At 46.8% G+C, this 9852-nt stretch overlaps 1 non-coding gene across 1 annotated transcript; it reads left to right on the top strand.

The window, feature by feature from the left end:
* The first annotated feature begins 989 nt into the window (after positions 1-989).
* LOC132213969 (U6 spliceosomal RNA) lies at positions 990-1096 on the top strand. Its single transcript, XR_009448083.1, has one exon. It is a non-coding gene; the product is annotated as a U6 spliceosomal RNA (small nuclear RNA).
* The last annotated feature ends 8756 nt before the right edge of the window (positions 1097-9852 follow it).

Raw genomic sequence — 9852 nt, forward strand, 5'->3', positions numbered from 1 at the left:
TCACTGCTGGACATTACACATATCCAGCAAAATATACGGCATTTGTTGTGTTACCCTTAAAAAAATATTTTGTGTTTTCTGACATCATTAAACTTTTAGATAAAACCTAAGAGTTTTCAAAATGAGAGATTTTGTACCCAAACATGTTTTCCATGAGGTCAAAGTCCATAAAAATGAGCTCAATCATTTCCTGTCAATCATTCAATGACTTCCGTTTGTCTCAGAATAAAGGTCTGAGTGTTCCACTGGCAGGATTTAACTGCAGGACAGAGTGGCACTTGTGAGCTCCCAGGATCCACACCTCAGGTGTCCCTCCCAGTGTCAGGAGCCCCAGGAATTGCTACACAGCAAGGTATGGGGAGGACCAGGGAGCCATGGACACAGGTTCTGTGCACTGACCAGCAGGGAGAGTCCACCCCTGCTCTTGCCCAACTCCTGCCTGGCCTCACCTCTCATTCTCGCTGAGCTGCTCCAGGGCTCAGAACTAGGCCCTGAATTACTCCTCAGGCTCTATTTCATATTTCTAGGCAACCCCTGCAGCACCACTATCTCCTCCATTAGTTTCTGCTTCTAGGGCCAGAGGGAAGGAAAGGATGCAGACACTGCCTGAGTAGGGGTGAGGAGTGGGCCAGGTGACCTGTCCTGAGTCTGCACATATGGGTACCATCTTTCCCCCTAATTCCACTCATGCCCTATCTGTGCTCAGAGATGGGCATCAACAGCCTTCCTCCAGGAGGTTATCCTTGATGCCGCTCCCTAACCCCAGCCACCAACTGGAGGGGTCTCCCACTTCTGTTATCAAACGCTCCCAATGAGTGGAAGATGCAGGGATGGAGCCCAGGAGTGTGCTGGCCAGGGCACCTATGACTGTCACTCCTCTCTGCTGCCCCACAAGAGGTGCCACAGCTGCTCACCTTCTCCCTTTTTTCTAAGTGGATCTGATTCTCCTGGAAAGCAGACAGCCCAAGTCCATCAGAAAGAGGCTCCAGGTGCTCCCTTCGGCAGCACATAAACTAAAACTGGATCGATACAGAGAAAATTAGCATGGCATCTGCACAAGGATGACAAGCAAATTTGTGAAACAGTCCATATTTTTATGAGAAGAAGAAATAGGGAGAGAAACCTAGCCATACAGAATTAGAATGGCAATAAGTAAGTACCTATCAGTAATAACTCCACATGAAAATGGATTAAATGCTCCAATCAAAAGACATAGGGCAGCTGAATGGACACAAAAACATGACCCAACTAAATGCTGTCTACAAGAGATCCACCTCAAAACAAAAGACGCAGAGCGGATGAGAGTAAAGGGATAGAAACAAATTTTCTAATTTTCAATTTTCTAATTTTGCAAATGGAAACAACAAACAAACAGCTGGAGTAGCAATACCCATATCCAACAAAATAGACTTTATAATGAAGGCCATCACAAGAGACAACAAAGGTCACTGCATAATATGAAAGGGATCGATCCAACAAGAGGATATAACCCTGGTAACCATATAGGCACCAAATATAGGAGCACCTAAGTATAAAAAAATACTTCTAGAGGACTTTAATGGAGATATCGATGACAATATAGTTATAGTAGGGGACGTTAACACCCCTATGACTTTACTGGATAGATCTTCCAGGCAAAAACTTAACAAGGAAACAGAGACTCTAAAGAACACACTGGATCAGGTGGATTTAATTGACGTTTATAGGACATTTCATCCCAACGCGGCAGAGTATACATTCTTCTCAGGTGCACATGGATCATTCACAAAGAGAGACCACATGTTAGGACACAAAACAAGTCTCTATAAGTTCAAGAAGATTGAAATCATATCCAGCATCTTCTCAGATCACAGTGGAATGAAATTAGAAATCAACTACTACAGGAGAAACACCCCAAAACATTCAAACACATGGAGGCTAAATAGCATGTTATTAAACAGCTAGAGGCCCGGTGCACAAAAATTGTGCACTCGGGGGGGAGGGGAGGTCCCTCAACCCGGCCTGTGCCCTCTCGCAGTCTGGGACCCCTCGGGAGATAACGACCTGCTGGCTTAGGCCTGCTCCCGGGTGGCAGAGGGCAGGCCCAATCCCTAGGTGCAGCCCCTGGTCGGGCTCAGAGCAGGGCCGACTGGGGAGTTGGGGCGCCACCCCCTGTCATGCACAGAGCAGGGCAGATTGGGAGGTTGCAATGCCACCCTCAGTCACACTCAGGGTAGGGCCGATTGGGGGGTTGGAGCACTGCCCCCTGTCACACTCAAGGCAGGGTCGATGGGGAGGTTGCGGCGCCACCCCCTGTCACACACAGAGCAGGGCCAATCAGGGGGTTGAGGAGCTCCCCCCTGTCACTCACAGAGTAGGGCCGATAGGGGAGTTGGGGCACTGCCCCCTGTCACACTCAGGGCAGGGTGGATCAGGGGGTTGGGGCGCTGCCCTCTATCACCCACAGAGCAGGGCCGATCAGGGGGTTGGGGCGCCTTCCCCTGTCACGAACAGAGCAGGGTGGATAGGGAGGTTGTGGCCCTGCCCCCTGTCACACACAGAGCCACAGGACGATCAGGGGGTTTGGGTGCTGCCCCCTGTCACGCTGATCCCGGTGCTGGGAGGCATATTACCCTTTTACTATATAGGATAGAGGGCTGGTGCATGGGTGGGGCTGGCTGGTTTGCCCTGAAGGGTGTCCTGGATCAGGGTGGGGGTCCCCACTGGGGTGCCTGGCCAGCCTGGGTGAGGGGATGATGGCTGTTGGCAGCTGGTCACACACCCTTCAGGGTGGGGGTTCCCACTGGGGTGCCTGGCCAGTCTGGGTGAGGGGCTGAGGGCTGTTTTCAGGCCAACTGAAGCTCCCAACTGCTCCTTTTTTTCTTTTTTTCTTTTATTCTGGGCCAGCTTTAGCTCTGGCTCCAGCTCTGAGGCCTCTGCTGCTGAAAGCAGGTATCTGGTTTGTTTGTGTTCTATAATCGAAACAATGTATAACTCCAGCTCTGAGATCCTGGCCGGCTGAAAGCAGGTTTCTGGGGTTTTGTTTAGCTTCTATATTTGTTACAATGTTTCTTAAACTGCAAGCTTAGAGGCCGGCAAGGCAGGCGGGGAACGTTGGGAGTCCTCCGTCACTGAAGCAAGCAAGCCTCATGTTAGCTTCCAGCGGCCTGGCTGCTGGCCACCATCTTGGCTGGCAGTTAATTTGCATATCGCCCTGATTAGCCAATGGGAAGGGTAGCGGTCGTACACTAATTACCATGTTTCTCTTTTATTAGATAGGATGAATGGGTTAGCAACGAGATAAAGAAAGGAATCAAAAACTTCCTGGAAACAAATAAAAATGAACACACAACAATCCAAAATCTCTGGGACACAGCAAAAGCAGTCCTGAGAGGAAAGTTCATAGCACTACAGGAATACCTCAAAATTTACAGGGAACTCATACACCACAGAAATACAAAGGATTGTAATCAAATACTATGAAGAACTATTTACCAACAGCTGGGCAATGTGGGTAAAATAGACAAAATCCTAGAAAAATGCAATCTCCCAAAACTGAATCAAGAAGAATAAAAAACTTGAATGGGCCAATAACAACTGATGAAATAGAAGCAGTAATGAAAAACTTCCCCCAAAACAAAGCCCAGGTCTGGACGGCTTCACAGGGGAGTTTTACCGAACATTCAAAGAACTAACACTTATACTCCTCAAACAATTTCAGAAAATCCAAGAGGAAAGAACAATTCCAACTCTTTTTATGAGGCCAGCATTATCCTAATTCCAAAACCAGATAAAGACACCACAAAGAAAGAGAATTACAGGCCAATATCCCTGATGAACATAGATGCTAAAATCCTTAACAAAATATTAGCAAATTGTGCATCCAGCAATATATTAAAAGGATCATACATCATGATCAAGTGGGATTTATTCTAGAGATGCAAGGCTGGTACATTATTTGCAAATCAATAAACGTGATACATCGCATAAACAAATTGAAAGACAAAAATTACATGATCATATCAATAGATGCAGAGAAAGCATTTGACAGAATCCAACACCCATTTTTGATAAAAACTCTCAGCAAAGTGGGAATAGAGGGAGCATATCACAACATGATAAAGGCCATATGTGACAAACGTACAGGCAACATCATACTCAATGGGCAAAATCTAAAACCATTGCCCCTAAGAACAGGAACAGAACAGGGATGCCCACTTTCACCACTCCTGTTTGACATAGTACTGGAAGTGCTAGCCATAGTGATCAGACAAGAAAAGGAAATAAAAGGCATCCAAATTGGAAAAGAAGAAGTAAAACTGTCATTAATCGAAGATGAGATGATATTGTACATAGAAAACCCCAAAAACCCATCAAAAAAATACTAGACTTAATAAATGAATTCAGCATGTAGCAGGGTACAGAATTAACAACAGAAATCTATGGCTTTTTTATACACCAACAATGAACTCACAGAAAGAGAAATTAAAAAAAACAACCCCATTTACCATTGCAACAAAAAAACTAAGATACCTAGGAATAAACTTAACTAAGGAGGTAAAAGACCTGTACTTGGAGAACTACAGGACATTGAAAAAAGAGAGAGGAAGACATAAACAACTGGAAGAACATACCATGTTCATGGATTGGTAGAATCAACATTAAAATGTCCATACTACCTAAAGCAATCTATAGATTCAATGCAATCCCCATTAAGATACCTACGGCATATTTCACTGACCTAGAACAAATTCTCCAAAAATTCATATGGGATAAAAAAAAATCGAGAATAGCTGCAGCAATCTTGAGAAAGAAGAACAAAGTTGGAGGGATCACAACACCAGATCTCAAGCTATATTACAAAACCACTGTGCTCAAAACTGCCTGGTACTGGCACAAGAACAGACATATGGACCAATGGAACTGAACAGAGAACCCAGAAATTGACTCAAGCCATTATGCTCAATTAATATTTAATAAAGGAGGCGTGAGCATACAGTGGAGTCAAGATATCTCTTCAATAAATGGTGTTGGGAAAACTGGACAGATACTTGCAAAAAAAAATGAAACTAGACCACCAACTTACACCATACCCAAAAATAAACTCAAAATGGATAAAAGACTTAAATGTAAGACGGGAACCCATAAAAATCTAAGAGGAACCCACAGAGAGCAAAATATCAGACATATGTCAAGCAATACCTTTACTGACACAGCTCCTAGGGAAATGCAAACTACGGAGAAAATACACAAATGGGATTACATCCAAATCAAAAGCTTCTGCACAGCAAAAGAAACCATCAACAAAACAGAAGAAAGCCCAGTGCATGGGAGGACATATTTGCTAATGTTATTGTTGATAAAGTTTGTTTTGTTTTTGCAATAGAGGTCAGCTTTTATTGAATGTGTTACAAAAGAGCTGGTTTAGTGAAAAAGACCAAAGCCCATGTCATCATCAGACTCCTCAGATTCTTCTTTCTTTGCTTCTACTTTCTTCTCCTCAGCTTTGCAAACAAGCCTGGCCAGAAAGCTTCAGCATTTACACCAGCTGCTGTAATGAGGGCATTGATCTTATGCTCAGTCACCGACACTTCATCCGTGTGCAGGATAAGGGCTGAGTAGAGGCAGGCGAGCTCTGAGACTGGCCATCGTGAGGTTGAGTGCTTGCCAGTGCTGCCTGGAGCAGGGCTAGTCGCTGGATAAAGTGAGGGCATCACCCCAACGCAGCCTTAGCTTCCTCAGGAGAACCAAGCACCTTACTGGCAGCTGGGGAAAGGGGCTTCAGTAAAGGTTTAATGTCCAAAATTTACAGGGAACTCATACAACTTAAGGAAAGGAAGATAAACAATCCAATCAAAAAATGGGCAAAGGACCTACATAGACACTTTTTGAAAGAGAATACACACAAGGCCAGGAGACATATGAAAAAATGCTCATAGTCACTAATCATCCAAGAAATGCAAATCAAAATGACAATGAGGTACCCCCCCACACACTTGTCAGAATGGCTACCATCAACAAATCAACAAAGGACAAGTGCTGGCGAGGATGCTGAGAAAAAGGATCCCTCTTGCACTGCTGGTGGGAGTGCAGACTGGTGCAATCACTGTGGAAAACAGTATGGAGTTTCCTCAAAAAATTAAAAATGCAACTCCCATTTGACCCAGTAATCCCACTTCTAGGACTATAAGAAACCTGAAATGCCAGTCAGAAAGCATTATATGCACTCCTATGTTCATAGCAGCACAATTTACAATAGCTAAGATTTAGAAACAGCCCAAGTGCCCATCAGCAGATGAGTGGATTAAAAAACCCTAGTACATTTACACAATGGAACACTATGCTTCAGTAAAAAAGAAGGAAGTCTTACCATTTGCAACAGCATGGATGGGCCTGAAGAGCATTATGCTAAGGGAAATAAGCCAGTTGGAGAAAGATAAATATCACATGATTGCACTCATTTGTGGAATATAGTGATGAACAAACATAGAGCCAGGGATAAAAAGTATTTTAGAAAATAATAGAAGTAATCCTGTTATTTGCAGGTTTTTATTATTTCCTACAACTTTTGTGATATTATACTATGTTAGTACAGCTTTGGTAATATTATTTAAAACTTTTTTCCTTGAAATGTTAATGTTTATTGCATATAATATTATTATATTTAAATTGTTATTCTTGAAATATTAATGTTTATTTCATGTAACATTTTAAAAAGAAGAAAAAAAAGAAAGAGCCTCCTGGCCAGGACCAGCCCCCTATGCCCACCCTTCTCACGTTGCAGTACCACCAGGTTCCAAGAGGGGGCGGGAAACAGGGAAAGACAGGACTAGGATCCAGGCCAGGCTCTGGGCTCCAGAGGAGCGGGGATATGGATCACTATGATGGGCATGTCTCCCCAGCTCCCAGGGCCAGTTGTGCTGAGAATTTAGGGCTTAGTTTGGTCACTCTCTGCCCCAAAAGGCCAATCCTGGTCACCCCAACTCACACCCCAGGTCACCCACCTCCAGATAATCCTCCATCCTAGGGTCCAGCATCTTCAGATCAGTCAGAAATTTTCTGAGGAAGAGAACACACTGGGCAAACAGGGTGAGTGTGGGATGAGCCCCTGCTCTCAGGTGCACCACAGACCCTCCCCTGAAAGCCTCCCATCCTCAGTCTCCTGGCCCCCCCCGGGGTTCCCAAGTGTATCAGCCCAGGACCCTTAGGGCCTCCACTCAATCGCCTCCTCCCTCACTCTCCAGGAACTCCTCCTAATCAGCTCCCAGGACCTCCTTTTGGAAAATCACAGGGTCAGTGGTCCTGGGCCAGACCCACCCCATATCCATCCTGCACCCAGCTCCCCAAGGCCCTCCTCTCGGTCATTTCTAAGGGAGGGTTTCAGGGTCTGTGGGCACAGGAGGTGGGGCTGGAGGAGGAAGGCCTCCCTCTCTTGACTTGGAGGCCTCCAGCTGGGAGGACAGAGCCCCCCTCCACTGACCTTGGAGCACCCCTCAGACAGGCTCACTCACCTTCTTCTGCAGCCTCTTCCTGGATCCTCAGATGTTCAGCATCAGAGTGGCAAACCTGGAGAGCTGCTTCCAACAGGGTAGAGGTCAGGCTCATTGAGGTCATGCTCACCGCACTGCATTTTTTCCACCACTTATGATCTTACACCCTGGCCATCTGACCCAAGTCAGCTGGTACCAGTGCCAAACGACTCCAGCATGCTCTGCTTCTGGATGGCTCCCAGCTGCAACGCTCACCCGCTGTGTGTGACCTGAGGCCTGGGCCTGGCCTCCCTGACCCGTCCCCTCCTCTGGAAAATGGGAGACGTCCACCGAGCTCACAGGTTCTCCTGAGGACTCAGTGTCATTCCTGTCATCATTGTCCTCGCCCCCAGGCCTCCAGGTGGGACAGGGCAGGGAGCTCTGCACAGTCCTTTCCTGCCTTGAACTCGTGACGACCCTGTGAGGCAGGAGGGGATGGTCACCCCTCCATTTCAATCATGAGGAGACTGTCAGTGAGTGTTATAGGGGGGCAGTGGGAAGTCTCAGAGAGCACACGCCTCTGTCTCTGGTCCAGCCAGTGGGACCTGAGGCCAATAGCTCTTTGTTCCCCTGTCCCGTGGGAATCCCCTGCAAGGCCCATCCTGGGCAGGCAGAGGCGCTCCCCTTGGAGGTGTGCTGACGACAGAAATGGCAGCAGGGCCCTGGCATTCTGAAAGCAGGCTCAGCTGTTTTGGGAAAGAAACCACCCATTAACCTTACAGCCTGGAAGAAGCTCAGGGCCAGCACAGGGAGGAGCATGGAAGCCAGAGACCTGCTCAATGTGCCAGCTCTGCACCCCCAGTTCTGCACCCCGTCCTGGAACAGCCCGGCCACCACCCTGTGTGCCATGACTGGGGCCTCCTGCCCCTGAAACTGCCCCCCACCTGCCCATGGACCAAACAGATCCCTCTTCCTGGTAATTGGGACCAAGAGGGTGAACATTTTCAGAGAATCTTCAAGTGACAAACAACAAAAGCTGCATCCTGTGCGGTCCCCCCTTCCCTCACGCCCTCCTCTCTGCAGACCTCCAGGCTCACTCTACCTTGATGAGCTGTTCCCTGCTCAGTGAGTTGTCTTCCTTACACAGTTTTTTCAGTGTAACTGTGCGCCTCCTGAGGGGAGGGAAGGAGGAAAGCTATGTTTAGGAAAGATGGGGGAGACGGATGTGGGGACCAAGCCAGAGACGCCTGGACACCTGATAGTCAAGGCCAGTGAAGCACAGAGGCCTTGTTGTTAATAGTCCAGGCATCCAAGGCCACCCTCAACAGGGCGATCTTAATCAGGCTGAGATGCCATAAGCAGGTGCAATCCCACAGTATACTGTGCATGTGTGCCCTTCTGTAGCCAAACGACTGATGTAACTATTGTCATGAAGCCTTCTTTGTCTATGAAGCAATAGAAAGGTTACTGACCACCTAGTCTGCTAGAGAGAGCAGCTAGGAAGGGAAAAGGCTAGAGAGCTCAGACGGAGCTGAGAGGAACCCAGTGAAGGAGACATAAGGCTCAGAGCTCATAGAGAGCTCAGGTAGAGCTACCATGCTAACCAGGTAGAGTGTGCTGGGCAGGGAGATGGGAGAAGCTGCTGAGCCAGAGAGCTCAGATACCACTATGACAGTGATGGTGAACCTTTTGAGCTCGGCGTGTCAGCATTTTGAAAAACCCTAACTTAACTCTGGTGCCATGTCACATATAGAAATTTTTTGATATTTGCAACCATAGTAAAACAAAGACTTATATTTTTGATATTTATTTTATATATTTAAATGCCATTTAACAAAGAAAAATCAACCAAAAAAATGAATTCGCGTGTCAACTCTGACACGCGTGTCATAGCTTCGCCATCACTGCACTATGATGTAAGGCAGTGATTTCAGAGGCAGCATGAAGCTGCCAGATAATGTCTGTGGGTGCAGAGACTGATGCTGCTGTGTGGGAAAGAAATGTATTTACCAGCCATTATAGGGCTGCCTGATTGGGACACTGTTATGAAGGACTGTCTTGTTTGATGATTTATGGCCACTGGCTTCTGCAATAAAGACTCATTCTTATGTACCCACAACTTCTCAGGGCTTCTCCATCTAAGGTCCAGTGTCCTAGGAGGTCCAACCCCAGGCAGAGGGGCTGAGACCCAACACCTGTAACTAGTGAGCAGAGGAGGAGAACCAAGATGGCGGCATAGGTTAACGCCGGAGTTTGCTGCTTTGAACAACTACTTCAAAAGTGAAACCAAAAAACGGAAGGGACATCACCCAGAACCACAGGAACGCTGGCTGAGTGGAAGTCCTACAACTAGGAGGAAAGAGAAACGCATACGGACACTCAGAGGAGGCGCAGTGCTGAAGTC

The sequence above is a fragment of the Myotis daubentonii genome, chromosome 12 (genome assembly GCF_963259705.1).
Source record: "Myotis daubentonii chromosome 12, mMyoDau2.1, whole genome shotgun sequence".
NCBI classification, from domain to species: Eukaryota; Metazoa; Chordata; class Mammalia; order Chiroptera; family Vespertilionidae; genus Myotis; species Myotis daubentonii.